Source organism: Carcharhinus amblyrhynchos, unplaced genomic scaffold, assembly GCF_965287045.1.
Source record: "Carcharhinus amblyrhynchos unplaced genomic scaffold, sCarAmb.v2.hapA scaffold_41, whole genome shotgun sequence".
Lineage (NCBI taxonomy): Eukaryota > Metazoa > Chordata > Chondrichthyes > Carcharhiniformes > Carcharhinidae > Carcharhinus > Carcharhinus amblyrhynchos.
In genome coordinates, this window is record NW_027649782.1 from 1,206,051 (window position 1) to 1,226,029 (window position 19,979).

Consider the following 19,979-nt stretch of genomic DNA (forward strand, 5'->3'; position numbering starts at 1 on the left):
CAGAACACCCAGAGGCGCAGCGCGGTAGCACAGTGGTTAGCACGGCTGCTTCACAGCTCCAGGGTCCTGCGTTCGATTCCTGGCTCGGGTCACTGTCTGTGCGGAGTTTGCACATTCTCCTCGTGTCTGCACGGGTTTCTTCCCGCAGTCCAAAGATGTGCGGGTTAGGTTGATTGGCCATGCTGAGAAATTGCCCCTTAGTGTCCAGGGATGTAAAGGTTAGAGAGATTAGTGGGTGTAATATGTGGGTATAGGGATATGGGGGTAGGGCCTGGATGGGATTGTGTTCAGTGCAGACTCGATGGGCCGAAGGGCCTCTTTCTGCACTGTAGGGTTCTATGGTTCTATGATCTAAGCCTACACAAACATGGGGAAAAGAGGCAGACTCCACCCAGACAGTCAACTGAGCCAGGAATGGAACCTGGGTCCATGGTGCAGTGCTAACCACTGTGCCACTGTGCTGCCCTTGGTCTCTGGAGCTGTAAGGCAGCAGTGCTAACCACTGTGTCACCCAAATGCACCTCCATAGTTTCAAAATGTAACCTCACGTTTACTGTACAATGTTTTTAAATTGTCATTGCCAGCACAACACTGACATCTACTGGACAGGCTGGAAAATTGCCTGGATGAGTGTACACCAAACAATGTCACTTGTTAAAGTGGTACTCAAACTCCCTATGAGTAACCACATGGGAGGGGATCGCTAGCCCCCACTGGGATTCCCAATAGCCTATTGAATCGAGTTTCTAGATGGTTCTCAAGCCCGTTGCGAGTCTCACGGTCCGCTGGACTGGGCCAGATCAGGTTCTTGCCCGGGGAGGGCGCGAGCCTGATTACAACTGGGGACGAGATGCCATGGACTCCAAGAGAGGGGCAAGGGGGTAAGTGCTGCCTCCAACTGTGCCCATGGGCTCCTCATTCACAACCCCAGGTCAAAATCCTTCTTACTGTGTTGACCCCAGTCCAATGTCTCTACATCATGGCTCCTCATTCAATGCCAGGCTGCAAAAAAGGAGGAATCCTTGAAGAATTTGGGGGTTGGGGGGCTTGAGTTTGAGGGAAGGGGATGACCTCAGGGCTCTCCCTCACAAATGGGGGTCTTGTGGCTGGACTTCCCGTTCCTCTGGAAAATGTGAAAATCACTCACAGAATGGTTCTTTCTGATAAAAACCTTAATTATTGTCTGTGTTATGTAAAACCATGGCCTGGTCTCAGTAAAAACCGTGCCCCCTGCACACTTGGAGGCTTTCAAGATCACAGCAGCATTCCATTCTACAGTAGGGATTGCCCTTGGTTGATTTAAGAAGCCCAAGGTGTTACCAGACCTCATTGAAGTGCTTTGATTGACAGGAACTATCAGTTTCACAAAGGAAATCGCGTTTCTGACTCTCCCCTCAATCTGGTTTCCAATGTGGAGTGCCATAAGCATAGACAAAGGTCAGGGGTGGAGAGGGGACTCACAGCGTTGAAATGGCGACACGGGCTCGTTGGGCCGAAGGGCCTGTTTCCCATGCTGTGTTGTTCTTTGTTCTTCGTTCTTTGTTCTTTGTTCTTGCTTTCTCTCAAGCCGCAGCTACTCTGAAACCTTTAAAACTACTTTGATTGACAGGTCCAGAGCAGATCAAAGAGGGGATTAGCTAGGTTTGTTTACTCAAGGAACTGATGGTCCATAAAAGCTTTTTGATTGACAGCTCCAGAGTAGATTAAACGGTTCATCATTGATAGAATCAGTACATCTCCATTAAGCCTGAAGTGCTTCGTCTTTTCACCACACTTGTTCCGTCCAGCTCCATTTTCATCCTCTTTTTCAAGTCTCTGAGCCTTCTAGAAAGGCCTTCGGCCTTGTGGATCCAGAACTGGCTTGCCTGCAGAAGGCAGAGAGTGGTTGTGGATGGGTTTTTTTCTGAATGGAGGTCAGTCACCAGTGGAGTGCCCCAGGGATCTGTTCTAGGACCCTTGCTGTTTGTCATTTTCATAAATGACCTGGATGAGGAAGTGAAGGGATGGGTAAGTAAGTTCGCTGATGACACGAAGGTCGGTGGTGTTGTGGATGGTCTGGAAGGATGTCAAAAGTTGCAGTAGGACATAAATAGGATGCAGGACTGGGCGGAGAAGTGGCAGATGGACTTCAACGCGGATAAATGTGTAGTCGTCCATTTTGGCAGAACCAACGGGATGAACGAGTACACTATCAAGGGCAGGAGTCTTGGTAGTGTTGAAGAGCAGAAGGATCTTGGGGTCCGGGTCCATAGGACTCTTAAATCGGCCTCACAGGTGGAGGAGGTGGTCAAGAAGGCGTATGGTGTACTGGCCTTCGTTAATCGAGGGATTGAGTTTAGGAGTCGGGAGGTAATGCTGCAACTTTATAAGACCCTTGTCAGGCCTCATTTGGAGTACTGTGTGCAGTTCTGGTCGCCTCACTATAGGAAAGACGTAGAAGCTATTGAGAGGGTACAGAGGAGATTTACAAGGATGTTGCCTGGATTGGGAGGCATGCCTTATGAAGATAGGTTGAGGGAGCTGGGTCTCTTCTCCCTGGAGAGACGAAGGTTGAGAGGTGACCTGATAGAGGTTTATAAGATGTTGAGAGGAATAGATAGGGTGGATTCTCGGAGGCTATTTCCCCGGGTTGAAATGGTCGCTACGAGGGGACACAGATTTAAGGTGCGGGGAGGAAAGTACAGAAGTGATGTTAGGGGTAAGTTTTTCACTCAGAGGGTGGTGAGTGAGTGGAATCGGCTGCCGTCAGTGGTGGTGGAGGCGAACTCGCTGGGGTCTTTTAAAAGACTTCTGGATGAGTATATGGGATTTAATGGGATTGGGGGTTATAGATAGGTCTATAGATTGGTAGGTGTTGATGTGATCGGCGCAACTCGTGAGCCGAAGGGCCTGTTTGTGCTGTAGTGTTCTATGTTCTATGTTCTAAAGCAGATATACTTTCTAACACAGTTTTCTTTCTCCCCATTGGATTTTTCGCATGCTTGCAAAGCTCCTCACTGAACCCATCAGCTATACATTACAGATTTTCTTTCACTTGCGATTTTTTTAAACTCTGCAAAGCTTCCAGATTGGATAGGCTGGGGTGTTTACCTTTGAGATAGAGGAGACCGAGGGAAGAATTAATTGAAGTGCATAAAATAACGAGGGAGCCTTGACAGAGCGGGACTGAAAATTGAATTTCATTCAGCCTGCAGACATCTGATGGGCTGAATGGCCACCCCTCTGGTATTATTTTCTGCACATCTATAGCCAATCTCCTCACTTCATCCAATCAGATCCACGGAAGCACCTTCATGTCAGTTCAATAAGATATCAAAATAATTTTGCCATTGACATACGAGAGTTTAAGTAACAACTTACAGAGATACTGCCAGGTTATATAAGCGGGCAAATTGTTCTCAAACGGAGTATAATGTGGGAAAATGTGATGTTCATTTTGGAAGGGAGAACAAAAGTATTTCTTTAATGGAGAAAAACTGTAGAAAGCTACAACACAAAAGGACTTGGGGGCACATGAAACACAGAAAGCTAGTGCAGCAGATAATCAGGAAGGCTAATGGAATATCAGCTCTTATTTCAAAAGAGTTAGAGTATAAGAGTAGGGAAATCTTGCTGCAGCTGTACAAAGTACTGGTGAGACAACATCTGGAATACAGTGAGCAGTTCTGGTCCCCTTATTTAAGGAAATATGTTATTTCGCTGGGGGCAGTTCAGAGACGGCTCGCTAGGATGACCCCCAGTGTGGAGGGATTGTCTTATGAGGAAAGGTTAAACAGATTGGGACTCTACTTTTAGGAATTGAGAAGAATGAGAGATGATCTCATTGCAACATAGGATCACTGAGGGGTTTGACAGGGTAAATACTGGGGGGATATTCGAGTCTAGGACTAGAGGGCAGAGTTTGAGAATAAAGGAGCATCAATTTAACACTGAGATAAGAAGGGATCTCTTCTTTCAGTGGGTTGTGAGTCTTTGGGACATCTTTCCACAGAGATCTGTGGGGGCAGAGTCCTTGTGTATATTTAAGGCTGAGATAGATAGATCTTTGATGAGGCAGGGAATCACGGGTTACAGAAAAAGGGCAGGAAAGTGGATGTGAGATCAGCCATGATCCTATTGAATGGCAAAGCATGCTCAAGGAGCTGAACAGTGTACTCCTGTTCCTATTGCATAGAAACCTTACAGTGCAGAAAGAGGCCATTTGGCCCATTGAGTCTGCACTGACCACAATCCCACCCAGGCCCTACCCCCATATCCCTACATATCTACCCACTAATCCCTCTAACCTATCCATCTCAGGATACTAAGGGCAATTTTAGCATCAACCTAACCCGCACATCTTTGGACAGTGGGAGGAAACCGGAGCACCCGGAGGAAACCCACGCAGACATGAGGAGAATGTGCAAACTCTACACAGGCAGTGACCCGAGCCGGGAATCGAACCTGGGTCTCTGGAGCTGTGAAGCAGCAGTGCTAACCCACTGTGCTACCGTGCCGCCCATTTCTTATGGTCTTATAGATGAGGATACAGGATCTTGCCCACTTGAACAAGAATGCAAGTTTCACAAGCCTGACTTTTGTTGTGGTTCCCTTGGATTCGAAATTGAGCTTAGACTTGTGACGATACCACACTTTGTCAGATCCTACATGCGGAGAATTAATTAAAGCAGCAGACAGAATATTACAGTGCAGAAAAGGCCCTTCGAGTGTACACCAAGGCCCTGACCTGCCCACCTAATCCAACTTGCCGGCAATAGTCTTGAATGTTATGATGTGTCAAGTACCCATCCAGGTACTTTTTAAAGGATTTGAGGCATCTCACCTCTGTGCATTCCAGACCGTCACCACCCTCTGGGTTTTCCTGACATCTCCCCCCCCCGCCAAACCCACCCCCATCCAGACTATTTCTACATAATTTTGTTTTCTCCTCATCAATATTCACCTTATTAAGAACTGTTAATAAAATTTCAGTGTAACTCGTTGGCACTCTGGAACATCATGAGGACAAGATCAAGTGTTAGGCAGGAATGGAAGTCTTTTCAGCATTTACAAGTGAGATGTTGGCCAACTGGCCACGAGGAGGTATGCAAGGTCTGGTGTTGGGGTTGCTCTCCCTCCCTGTGTGGGGAGTGTTTGATTCTATTATCATGGTTATGTCTGAAAGGTAGAACCATTGAGATGCAGTTGCCCTGGTTGAGACAGAGGGAAACATATATCAATATCCATGTCACTGGGCTACTCAGGAAAATTATCTTTGTTATTTTTAAGTTTTCCTTGACCAGCATGACTCACACAAGCAGAATTTCTAACCTTCAGACAAATCCACAGAGTCTCGTTATCTCTAAAGGGCACTAATGCCTCTTCTTGCAGCTGCACAAAGCTTCTCTGCGTTGCTAATGATGAATTCTGGCCCTAGGTGTACTACCTACAGCAGTTTGTGACTCCTGTTACTTGAAGAGGGTTAATGGCCCAAATGTGACATGTTCCAAAACACAATGGGAGCCCCAAAACCGAGAATTCCCACCCGAGGTCAATGGTCCACTGAATCCCCTGTCCCGCCCGCTGCAATTCACGTGGTGAGCAGGACAAGAAACTTCCACCCAACATGCTGCATTCAGAGGCCTGGTTAGTCAACCCAAAACAGTGCTGTCACATGACTGAGATCTGGGCTGTCTCAATTCCTTTAATTAATAAGCTTTGGATCTTACTGTCATTCACTGTTTGGCACCCAAAGGGAACAGTAACTCCAGCCATCAAACAGGTAGCAGCAGAAGGAGTTCTGTCCAGCTACAATCACCTGGCTCTCATCTACACTGAACTACTCAAACAGTGGAACTGGCATCTTCCAGCCCACTTCAAAGCTATGCACCTCATGAAAATCTCACTGCTGGAAAGATAGATCACCCTGCGACAGTCAACACTGTGGAGAAACAGCTCATTATACTGCTGATTCTGCATTCAAGTAAAACCACAACATGTATGTTTACCTTGGCCTAGCTCTGTACCTCTGTATTCCCTTATCCTTCTTCAATCCTATGAGTGCAAAAACCCCTCTTCTGTCTTTTGTGTGTATGTGAAATAAACCAATCCTTTCATCTGATCTTATCCCAAATTTACTGTTCAAGTTATTCGCAGAAGGTCAAAACTTAAGTGTTGGGAAAAATTTATAAAGGGAGAAATAAAAACCATTTTTCTACTTACTGACAGGTAGAGAGTGGAGAAATATCAGTTGTTTAAATTAATCCCCCTCCTGTCCAGAATAACAGAGATGAGAAATAACTTTTTCTTGCAGAAAGTTCTGAAACTACTTCCTCAGAAAATGGTTGAAGTAGAGTATTGGGATATCATTAAGTCAAAAGTAGGCACATTCCTCATGAGCAAGGGGCTGAACGGCTATCAGTGAAAGGCAGAAATGTGAAATTCATAGAACAAAGAACAACACAGCACGGGAAACAGGCCCTTCGGCCCAACGAGCCCGCGCCGCCATCTTAACATTATGTGTCTCCTCTCCACCCATGACCCTTGTCTATGCTTATGACACTCCACATTGGAAACCAGATTGAGGGAAGACTAATTTAGGGACAATTTGTTACACCAATCAGCCTAAGAGCGCATCTTTGGGGTGTGGGAGGAAACCGGAGCACCCGGAGAAAACCCACACAAGCACGGGGAGAATGCGCAAACTCCCACAGACACCGGCCCAAATCCATGTATCTGCACAGAAAACAGTGATAGTCACTGAGCTGTCGTGTTGCTCAGTATCTGGTCCAGTTTATGCGTACACTAATGACGTGAAGTACTAGGCTACTCTTGAAACATCCAAGAGCAGCCCATGTACGACCCACCGCGTGTATGCCCCTCGTTGGACAACAAGGCGGACTGAATCGCCTGTGGATTAAAAGAGAAAAACATCAATAACGTGCACATCCTTATACAAACATTCAAGGGAATCCCCAAGATTAGCCATAATCTTCTTGAAGGGCCAAGTGGCCTCCTCCTACTGCTAATTTGTACGTAACCACACAAAAGGTTCAAAACCATCCAGGACAATGTAACCTACTTGATTGACACCTCATCCACAAACATTCCCTTCCTCTGCCTCTAAGGCGCAGTAGCAGCAGTGTATGCCATCTAAAAAACGGCATTGTAGGAACTCACCAAAGGAGAACACCTTCCAAACCCATGACTACTTCTATCTAGAAGAATAGTTATCGCTCTGTCACCATAGATCTCGTCTCAATCATCAAAAAAGTGATGGAAGGAGTTGTTGATAGTGTAATCAAGAAGCACGTAGCAATAACCTGCTGACTGATGCTCAGTTTGGATTCCACCAGGGCCATTCATCTCTGACCACATTGCAGCATGATGCTTCTGCCCAATTTACCAGCTGATCAATAACAGCCTGCGGTCTCAGTCTATCCTCCTCACTATCAAAAACACCGATTTTTGTCTCATCTGCAGACTTACTAATTATACATTCACATCCACATCCATGTGGGTGATGTATATAACAATCAGCAAGTGTACCAGAATCCATCCCTGTGGTACACCACTGGTCACAAGTTTCCAATCACAAAAGCAGCCTCCACCATCAGCTACTGTCTCCTATTAACAAGACAATTTTGAATCCAATTTTCTAACTTGCCTTGGGTCCTTTTCGATCAGCCATTGATGTGGGACCTTGTCAAAAGCCTTGCTGATGTCCATGTAAACCACATCAGCTCCGCCACCCTCATCACTATTTTATAGTTATCTTTTCAAAAAACTCAATTAAATTTCTAGACAGGATCTCCCACCAACAAATCCATGCTGACTATCCCTGCTCAACCCCTGCCTTTCCAAGTGTTGATTAATCCTGTTCCCCCAGAATTTTTTCCAATTATTTTCCTATCACAACATTAACTGACTTGTAATTAACTGGTTTCTCCCTGCTGACTTTCTTAAATAATAGAAGCTCATTAGCTATCCTCTAGTCATCTGGCATTTCTCCTGTGGCCAGTGGAGATTTAAATATCTCATCCAGGGCCTCTGCAATCTTTTCTCTTGCCTCCCATAGCAGCCTGGACTACATCTCATTAAACCCTGTGGATTAATGCATCCCATGCACCTTCATGACCGCTAAAATATCTAATACATCGTACTTATTAGAGGCATAGAGGGTTACAGCATTGAACAGGCCCTTCAGCCCAACTTGTCCATGCTTTTGTTTTCAACCCCTAAGCTAGTCCCAATTGCCCACATTTGGCCCATTTTCCACTATACCATTTTAGCCACATAACTGTCTAAATGCCTTTTACAAGACAAAACTGTACCCACCTTTACTACTACTCGGCAGCTGGTTCCAGACATTCACCATCCTCTGTGTGAAAAAATTGCCCCTCTGAACCCTTTTGTATCTCTCCCCTCTCACCTTAAACGTATGCCCTCTAGTTTTAGACCTCCTCTATCTTTGGGAAATGATATTGACTATCTAGCTGATCTCTGCCCCTCATTATTTTGTAGGCCTCTATAAGATCACTCCTCAGCTTCCTACGCTCCAGAGAAAAAAGTCCCAGACTATCTAGCCTCCCCTTAGAACATAGAACATAGAACACTACAGCACAAACAGGCCCTTCGGCCCACAAGTTGCACCGATCACATCAACACCTACCAATCCATAGACCTATCTATAACCCCCAATCCCATTAAATCCCATATACTCATCCAGAAGTCTTTTAAAAGACCCCAGCGAGTTCGCCTCCACCACCACTGACGGCAGCCGATTCCATTCACTCACCACCCTCTGAGTGAAAAACTTACCCCTAACATCTCCTCTGTACCTGCTCCCCAGCACCTTAAACCTGTGCCCTCTCGTAGCGACCATTCCAGCCCTGGGAAATAGCCTCTGAGAATCCACCCTATCTATACCTCTCAACATTTTATAAACCTCTATCAGGTCGCCTCTCAACCTTCGTCTCTCCAGGGAGAAGAGACCGAGCTCCCTCAACCTATCTTCATAAGGCATGCCTCCCAATCCAGGCAACATCCTTGTAAATCTCCTCTGCACCCTCTCAATAGCTTCCACGTCCTTCCTATAGTGAGGCGACCAGAACTGCGCACAGTACTCCAAGTGGGGTCTGACTAGGGTCCTATAAAGTCCCCTTATAACTCAAACCATTAAGTAGCATCCCAGTAAATCTCTTAGAACCATAGAAAATTACAGCTCAGAAACAGGCCTTTTGGCCCTTCTTGTCTGTGCCAAACCATTTTTTGCCTAGTCCCACTGACCTGCGCTTGGACCATATCCCTCCACACCCCTCTCATCCATGAACCTGTCCAAGCTTTTCTTAAATGTTAAAAGTGACCCCACATTTACCACTTTATCCGGCAGCTCATTCCACACTCCCACCACTCTCTGTGTGAAGAAGCCCCCCCCCCTAATATTCCCTTTAAACTTTTCTCCTTTCACCCTTAACCCATGCCCTCTGGTTTTTTTCTCCCCTAGCCTCAGTGGAAAAAGCCTGCTTGCATTCTATCTATACCCATCAAAATCTTATACACCTCTATCAAATCTCCCCTCATTCTTCTACACTCCAGGGAATAAAGTCCTAACCTATTCAATCTCTCTCTGTAACTCAGCTTCTCAAGTCCCGGCAACATCCTTGTGAACCTTCTCTGCACTCTTTCTAGTTTAGTAATATCCTTTCTATAATAGGGTGACCACAACTGTACACAGTATTTCAAGTGTGGCTTTACCAATGTCTTGTACAATTTCAACAAGACATCCCAACTTCTATAATCAATGTTCTGACCAATGAAACCAAGCATACGGAATGCCTTTTTCACCACTCTGTCCACCTGTAACTCCATTTTCAAGGAGCTATGAACATGTACCCCTAGATCTCTTTGTTCTATAACTCTCCCCAATGCCCTACCATTAACTGAGTAAGTCCTGCCCTGGTTCAGTCTACCAAAATGTATCACCTCGCATTTATCTAAACTAAACACCATCTGCCATTCGTCAGCCCACTGGCCCAATTGGTCAAGATCCTATTGCAGTTGGAGATAACTTTCTTCACTGTCCACTATGCCACAAATCTTGGTGTCATCTGTAAACTTACTAACCATGCCCCCTATATTCTCATCCAAATCATTAATATAAATGACAAATAACTGTGGACCCAGCCCCAATCCCTGAGGCATAATATTGGTCACATTTGAAAAACAACCGTCTACAAACACCCTCTGTCTTCTATCACATGCCAATTTTGTATCCGATTGGTTATCTCACCCTGGATCCCATGAGATTTAACTTTATGTAACAGCCTACCCTGCAGTATCTTGACAAAGGCCTTACTAAAGTCCATGTAGACAACATCAACTGTACTGCCCTCATCTACCTTCTTGGTTACCCCTTCAAAAAACTCCATCAAATGTGTGAGATGCGATTTTTCACTCACAAAGCCATGCCGACTGTCCAAAGTCAGTTCTTGCCTCTCCAAATCTGGAATACAATTACATCTTGAGCAATTAAACTATTCGGTGTTATAAAAATGCAAATCAAAATTACAGCAGTTTTTTAAAACATTACAAACTAAAGTGTAAAGTAAGAATGAATGAACTACTGTACACATCCAATGATGTTTGCCCCTTTGAAATTTACTCATTAATAATGAAAAGTAACTATCAATAAATAAGGAACATGAGGGATTGAAAAAAAACAGAAAATGTTGCATAGTTTCAAAGGCACACCTAAATTATTTAACAGAGTTCCAGCCAGAGCCGGACAATTACATTTTGCTTTTAGCATTGTCTCATTTTAAATTGTTCTCAAGGATCAAGGTCAGTGGCAAGTCAGCTGTTTCTCCTGAATTCAGTTGTTCGGCGCGCGTTCTATACCTCCTATAACAACATTATTATGACTCATGCCCTCTGCATGTTGGTCTCCTATCATTTATAGTACACTATAGGTTCTCTATATGTAACACTAATAGCGTTACATAATAAATAATAAATTATTTTATATAAATAAATAATAAATAATAAATTCATTTCCAACAATAGACTGACATCATTTTGAAAACACAGTAAAATAACAGCACTGATCATAGAGCAATTCTTTCCAAAGTGGCAGATAGATATCCATAAATCAACTTTGACAGATGTCCAACACTTACTAAAAGATTCAGGACAGGTAAATCATATTCTGTAATCTTCATAGCTCCCGTCACCCTGTTCTGCATTCTCACAGGTGAACCCAGTCAAAGTGCTGTTTAACACAGAATTGGTGTGTGTGATAATGTTGTTGCAAAAATGATTCATACACTTGAAATAAAATGACAATATCAAAATAAGAATTGTTATTTATTGTTAATGTTGTCTCTGGTATCTGAGGCAGCAATTCCTGATGAGTGTTTTGTAATTCCTGCAATAATATTCCTCTAATATCTAATAGAGGTATATAAGATTATAAAGGGTATAGATAGAGTAAACAGTGGTAAGCTTTTTCCTAGATTGGAAATGCACATTATGAGGGGCCACGGGCTTAGGGTGAGCGAGGGGGACGAGGTATAATTCGGATGTTAGAGGGAGGTTTTTTCACACAGAGGGTTGTGGGGGTATGGAATGCTCTGCCAAGCAAGGTGGTGGAGGCAAGCACGCTAGAGTTGTTTAAGAGTTACTTAGACAGGCACATGAGCGGGATGGAGATGGGAGGATATAGGAGACTATTTTAAATAAGGTTCAGGAGCCTTGGGACGTCCCTGGGAATCAATTGTTTCCTATGGACCTTCCAACATATTTTCCGGCTCACTTGTTTTACTTTTGAGCTTCTGGGGATTCCCTTGAATGTTTGTATAAGGATGTGCATGGTATTGATGTTTTTCTCTTTTAATCCACAGGTGTTTCGGTCCACCTTGTTGTCCAACAAGGGGCATACACGTGATGGGTTGTATGAGGGCTGCTCTTGGTTGTTTTGAGAATAGCCTAGTGCTTCATGTCATTAGTGTGCACTTAAACTGGACCAGATGCTGTCTGGTGATGCATAGAACTGTATGATGCATAGATGATGCATAGAACTGTAATGTTCTATGTTCTAGATGCTGGGCAACACGACAGCTCAGTGACTATCGCTGATTGCTGTGCAGACACATGGATTTGGGCCAGTGTCTGTGGGAGTTTGTGCATTTTCCCTGTGCTTGCATGGGTTTGCTCCGGGTGCTCCGGTTTCCTCCCACACCCCAAAGTTGCACTCTTAGGCTGATTGGTGTAACAAATTGTCCCTAAATTAGTCTCCCCTCAATATGAAATGCCATAGGCATAGACAAGGGTCATGGGTGGAGAGGGGACTCATAATGTTAAGATGGCGGCGCGGGCTCGTTGGGCCGAAGGGCCTGTTTCCCAGGCTGTGTTGTTCTTTGTTCTTTGCTCTAGCTGGGCCAGGAAAAACTACTGTAAACCCCCACTGTAACAATCCTTAACCCTAGAGTTGACCCTAACTCTGATATTCCTCATAGTTCAGTTCATCTTTACAGAGCTGGAAAGGTTTGAATTGGTCTGACATGTTGAAATGCTAGCCATGGAAAACCATCCAGTTCACTCTGGACAGGACTGGGTCCCTTTGAGTTCAATTCCGGATTTGTTTTGATGACAACAGCAGCGTTTCCAAGAGTTTGAGGGCTAACTGTATTTCTAGTGGTATTGTTGGTGGTGATATTATTCAAAGAAGTGGAAGGCAATTCAGGGCATCTGTGTTTGTTACGTTGGTACCTTGTTTATGTTGCAGTATGCTCCTTGAAGTAAACCCACTGTTGGACTCTGGCTGATACATTAGTAGGAATTGGCTTGTCTTTGTGGAATAATCTTAAGTGGTTTGTGATCAGTGATGATCATGAGTTGACACCCATAAACATACAGGTGGCATTCTTTAAAAAAACTTTTTCTCAGTTTGGGAGTATTTTCTGTGTTTCAGTAATCTATGCCGCAAACTAATCGGTCTCGCAGCGTGTCGCCTAACCAAGTCCAAATTCTCACTTTTCTTAGTCTTGCTGTACATTTCGCAATTCCCGCCCCTGGATCACTTATAGCAAAGTTAAACTTAAAATGCTGCATGATAGCCAACTGTTGACGCTTATAATGACCAAAGCTACAAGCTGGTCAAAAGACTGAGTATTCAGAGTTCCCGAGGATATTCAATTTCTAAGATTTCAGGCAGGATTTTATGGCCTTACTCGGGCAAAATTTCTACCCGAGGTCAACAGAGATTTCCATTGTTGGGCCCTCGCCTGCCACAGAGTTGGAGCGGGCGAGGTGGTATGAATAACTTAAGAAAGCGATAAAGAAAGAAAAGATAGACTGTGAAGCTAAACCAGCTCTAAATAATAAAAATGACAGTAAGAGTTTTTACAATTTTACAAAGAAGAAGAGACTGGCTAGAGTGAATGTTGGACCCTTGGAGGACGAGAGGGGGGATTTAACGGTGGGTAACAAGGAAATGGCTGAGGCTTTAAATAAGTTTTTTGTGTCGGTCTTCACAGAGGAGGATACAAATAGCTTACCAAATATTAAAGATAGAGGGTTGGTGGGAGCAGATGAGGTTCTTAATACAATTACTGTTACGAGAGAGGTAGTGCTTGGTAGACTAACAAAGAACAACAAAGAACAAAGAACAAAATCAGCCTGGGAAACAGGCCCTTTGGCCCAACGAGCCCACGCTGCCATCTTAACACCACCTCTCTACCCATGACCCCTATCTAATGTTTTATGGCCATCCAGATTGAGGGAAAACTGGAAGACTAACGGGACTGAAGGTAGACAAGTCCCTGGGACCAGATGGAATGCATCCCAGGGTTCTGAAAGAAATGGCAGAAGTAATAGCAGATGCCTTAGTGATTATTTACCAAAATTCGCTGGACTCTGGGGAAGTGCCAGCGGTTTGGAAAACAGCTAATGTTATGCCGCTGTTTAAAAAAGGTAGCAGACAAAAGGCAGGGAACTATAGGTCAGTTAGCTTAATGCCCGTAGTCAAATCCATCATCAAACAAGAAATAGGAAGACACCTAGAAAAGAATGGTTTGATCAAACAGACGCAGCATGGACTTGTGAAGGGGAAGTCGTGTTTAACAAATTTACTGGATTTTTATGAAGATGTAACTAGTGCAGTAGACAGAGGGGAACTGGTGGATGTGGTGTTTTTAGATTTCCAGAAAGGGTTCGATAAGGTGCCTCACAAAAGGTTGCTACAGAAGGTTAGGGTGACGGAGTTGGGAATAAGGTGTTAGCGTGGATAGAGGATTGGTTATCTAACAAGAAGCAGAGAGTTGGTATCAATGGTGCTGTTATGGTTGGCAGTTGGTGACTAGTGGAGTGCCCCAGGGATCGGTGCTGGGGCCTCAGCTATTTACCATTTACATAGATGATCTGGAGGAGGGGGCTGAGGGTAGGGTAACAAAATTTGCTGATGACACGAAGATGAGTGGAAAAGCAAATTGTGCGGAGGGTGTGGAACACCTGCAGAGGGATCTGGATAGGCTGAGCGAGTAGGCGAGGACCTGGCAGATGGAGTATAATGTTAGCAAATGTGAGGTTATCCACTTTGGCAGGAATAATAGTAGGAGGGATTATTATTTAAAGGGTGAAAAGCTGCAGCATGCTACGGTGCAGAGGGACCTGGGGGTCCTTGTGCACGAGTCGCAAAAACCCAGCCTGCAGGTGCAGCAGGTGATCAAGAAGGCGAATGGGATGCTGGCCTTTATAGCGAGGGGGATTGAATATAAAAGCAGGGAGGTCTTGCTGCAACTGTACAGGGTACTGGTGAGGCCGCAGCTGGAGTACTGTGTGCAGTTTTGGTTGCCGCACTTACGCAAGGATATTTTGGCCTTGGAGGGAGTGCAGAGGAGGTTTACTAGGCTGATACCGGAGTTGAGGGGTTTGGACTATGAAGAGAGATTGAATAGACTGGGTCTGTACTCTGCATCACTGATACCCTTCAGGGGAAGGAAGTCTGTTGTCGATACAGAGCCTGGTCTACACGTGACTCCAGACTTATAAAACGCAGACAGTTCTCAACTTCCCTCTGAAATGGCTGAGCAAAGAAAAATAATCAAAGAAAAATGGGTAATGGACATCTGTCATCAACAGGGCAGCACGGTAGCACAGTGGTTAGCACTGCTGCTTCACAGCTCCAGGGCCCTGGCTTCGATTCGCGGCTCGGGGCACTGTCTGTGTAGCGTTTGCACATTCTCCTCATGTCTGCGTGGGTTTCCTCCGGGTGCTCTGGTTTCCTCCCACAGTCCAAAGATGTGCGGGTTAGGTTGATTGGCCGTGCTAAGAAATTGCCCCTTAGTGTCCAGGGTAGCGGGGGTTAGAGGGATTAGTGGGTATAATATGTAGGGATATGGGGGGTAGGGCCTGGGTGGGATTGTGTTCGGTGCAGACTCGATGGGCTGAAGGGCCTCTTTCTGCACTGTAGGGTTCTATGATTCTAAGACCATGCACATATCATTAATAGCTCTATCTCCGTCAGCCATATGGTACTACGTGGGTGGAAAAAGGAACTCACAATGTTAAAATGGCGGCGTGGGCTCGTTGGGCCGAAGGGCCTGTTTCCCATGCTGTGTTGTTCTTTGTTCTAACCCAAAGTTCTCTTCACTAGAATCCAGGGACTTGTGCCAAAATTTGGAGAGTTGGCACAAGACTAGTCGGCAACAGACTGACATAGTCACAGTCCGTGAATCATACACTACAAACAATGTCTTCCAATCCTCCCATCACTATTCCTGGCTACATCAATACAGTTGGGAGGGAGTGGCTATGGAAGTCCTCAACATTGACCCCAGAGTCTCAGCATCAAAGTCAAACAGGTGCAAGGAAACCTCTTGCTAAACCACTGCCTTCCTCAGCGAATCAATCAGGAACTCCTTCATGTTGAACAACATTTTGAGTCAGTGCGGAATGTACTTTAGATGTAGTTTGATGTACACTGCCTTTAGCTAGAGTGGCTCAGTGCTATCATCACTAAACCTGTATCCTAAACCTGTCAGACTGAGTGTGTGGCAAGTGTGAGAGAACCCACTCAAGAGAAAAACTTCCTTCACCTCACTTTCTTTAGTTAACCTGTTAATATTGATAAGAATGACCACTGCACAGAGCTTATGGAGACAAAAGACCAAATTCTCCGACCTCAGCTGTTATTGGGATTCTCCGGTCCTGTTGCAGTAAATGGAGACGTGCTAAGTTCTCTGGGAGACCAGAGTTGACTTGTACCACGATCAAAGTTCCAAAGTACTTCACAATGATGGAGCCGTCAAGAAAGCTCAAGAGAATTCCTGAACATTGGAGAACTAAATGTAGGACATAGAACATAGAACATAGAACATTACAGCGCAGAACAGGCCCTTTGGCCCACAATGTTGCGCCGACCAGTTTTTTTTTAAAAAAAAACACTGACCCACTAATCTAAACCAATCCCTTTTCGTCCATAAACCTATCCACAGATCTCTTAAACGCCCCCAAACTAGGCGCATTTACAACTGCAGCAGGCAGGGCATTCCAATCCCTCACCACCCTTTGGGTAAAGAACCTACCCCTGACATCCGTCCTATAACTACCCCCCCTTAATTTAAAGCCATGCCCCCTCGTGCTAGCATTCTCCATCCGAGGAAAAAGGCTATCACTATCCACCCTATCTAAACCTCTAATCATCTTATATGTTTCAATAAGATCCCCTCTTAGCCTCCTTCTTTCCAGCGAAAACAACCCCAAATCCCTCAGTCTCTCCTCATATGACCTCCCCTCCATACCAGGCAACATCCTGGTAAACCTCCTCTGCACCCTCTCCAAAGCCTCCACGTCCTTCCTGTAATGTGGGGACCAGAACTGCACACAATACTCCAAGCGCGGCCGCACCAGAGTTGTGTACAGTTGCAACATGACGCTGCGACTCCTAAATTCAATCCCCCTACCAATGAACGCCAAGACACCGTACGCCTGCTTAACTACCTTATCTACTTGATTCCCAACTTTCAGGGATCTATGTACACATACACCTAGATCCCTCTGCTCCTCCACACTATTCAAAGTCCTCCCGTTAGCCCTATACTCAACACATCTGTTACTCCTACCGAAATGAATTACCTCACACTTCTCCACATTAAACTCCATCCGCCACCTCGCGGCCCAGCTCTGCAACCTGTCTAAGTCACCCTGCAAACTATGACACCCTTCCTCACAATCTACCACACCTCCGACTTTGGTGTCATCAGCAAACTTACTAATCCACCCAACTATACCCTCATCCAGATCATTAATAAAAATTACAAACAGCAGTGGCCCCAAAGCAGATCCCTGAGGCACACCGCTCGTAACCGAACTCCATGACGAATATTCACCATCAACCACCACCCTCTGTCTCCTATCTGCTAGCCAATTCCTGATCCAAGTACCTAGATTACCCCCAATCCCATACATCTGCATTTTCTGCAGAAGCCTACCATGGTGAACCTTATCAAACGCCTTACTAAAATCCATATATACCACGTCTACTGCCTTGCCCCCATCCACCTCTTTGGTCACTTTCTCAAAGAACTCAATAAGGTTAGTAAGGCACGACCTACCTGCTACAAAACCATGCTGACTATCTCTAATCAATTCATTACTCTCCAAATAACTATAAATCCTATCCCTAATAATTCTTTCTAAAACCTTGCCCACAACAGAAGTAAGACTCACCGGTCTATAATTCCCGGGGAAGTCTCTGTTCCCCTTCTTAAACAATGGGACAACATTTGCTGTCCTCCAATCTTCCGGTACTATACCAGAGACCAACGACGACCTGAAGATCAGAGCCAGAGGCTCTGCAATCACCTCTCTAGCCTCCCAGAGAATCCTAGGGTAAATCCCGTCCGGACCAGGGGACTTATCTATTTTCAAGCCCTCTAGAATATCCAGCACATCCCCCGTATCAACTGCAATACTATCTATTTTACACCCCTGCACCCCAGTGTCCTCCACAGCTACATTCATGTCCCCCTGCGTGAACACCGAAGAGAAATATTGGTTCAATGCCTCTCCAATCTCTTCCGGTTCCACACACAACTTCCCTCTACTGTCTATAACTGGCCCTAATCTTGCCCTAACCAACCTTCTGTTCTTGACATACCTATAGAACGCCTTAGGATTCTCCTTAATCCTATCAGCCAAAGTCATCTCATGTCCTCTTTTAGCCCTTCTTAACTCCCTCTTCAACTCCCTCCTAGCCAATCTAAAGCTTTCTAATGCACTACCTGAGCCCTCAAGCCTCATCCGAACATAAGCCTCCTTTTTCTTCCTAACCAACGAATCAACTTTTTTAGTACACCACGGTTCCCTAGCCCTACCAAATCCTCCTTGCCTGACAGGGACACACCTATTGCAGACCCGCAGTAGCTGTTCCTTGAAAAAATTCCACATTTCGGACGTTCCCAGTCCCTGTAATCTCCTAGTCCAACCTATGCTTCCTAATTCTCTCCTAATAGCCTCATAATTACCCTTCCCCCAGCTAAAACTACTGACCCGAGGTTCATGCCTATCCCTTTCCCTCACAAGGTGAACGTAACCGAATTGTGGTCACTATCACCAAAATGCACACCAACTTCCAAGTCTAGCACCTGGTCTGGCTCATTTCCCAGCACCAAATCCAATATAGCCTCACCTCTAGTTGGCCTATCTACATACTGAGTCAAAAAACCTTCCTGCACGCTTTGAACAAAAACTGACCCCTCTAGCGAGCTAGAACTATAGCAATTCCAATCAATATTAGTAAAGTTAAAGTCCCCCATAACAATTACCCTATTACTTTCGCTCCTAACTAGGATCATCTCCGCAATCCTTTCCTCAACCTCTCTAGAACTTTTTGGAGGTCTATAAAAGACTCCCAGCAGGGTGACCTCTCCTCTCCTATTTCTAATCTCAGCCCATACTACCTCAACAGACAAGTCCTCACCAATCTTCCTCTCTGACACTGTGATACAGTCCTTGACCAATAATGCTACCCCACCCCCCCTTCTACCTCCTTCTCTACTCCGACTAAAGCATTTGTACCCCGGGACCTGCAACAACCATTCCTGCCCCTGCTCTATCCATGTCTCTGAAATGGCCACAACATCAAAGTCCCAGGTACTGATCCACGCTGCAAGTTCATCCACTTTATTGCGAATACTCCTTGCATTAAAGTATACGCATTTCAAACCCTGCTCCGCCCCACCCCCACAATGCCGTGCATTGCAGTCCCCATCTATGCCCCCCTCACTTTCACCCCCTCTACTCAGGATCCCACCCCCCCTCTGAATCAGTTTAAACCACCCCGCATAGCCTTCACAAATTTACCCCCCAGGATATTTGTTCCCCTCTGGTACGTGAGAATGCAGGATGACAAGATCCAAAAGAAGAGGTTAAAGCCCTGCAAGTTGGAGAAAATTCCAAGACAAGCTCTTTGAAGGTTGGAAACTCCTATAGAAAGATGAAGTTTCAGGGAGATTGGTTGACTCGGTACTTCAGGTTTACCCTGAATGCTAGTGTAAAGCTGGAGGTTGTAAGTTGTTTTATCTTTTTGAAATTATGGGTGGAATTTCTCCCCAATAATTCAAAGTGTTATGACAGTGAGAATAGTGGAGTGATCCACACCAATCTCTCAGGCTCGCTCCGCGTCCCAATCCTCTCACACTCAAAGTCATTTCTTTAAAGAATGGTGTGTTGTGCATTGGTACTGCGCGAGGCAGGGCCTAAACATACCAGTGAGCCTGCAGAGAGCTCAGGCAACATTTCTTAAGGGCACCCTGATCTCACACTGCACTTGGACATTACCACCCACCACCCACAGACATGAGGACCCCACCCCCTCCCAGTGATGGCATGTTTCCCTGTCCCCAACACAGGCCACCCACATTAGTGCATCAGGGCCCTCCCAACAGGTGCCTCTGCTGGTCGCACTGCATGATCCACTCTTGCACTCCTCACACAGCAAC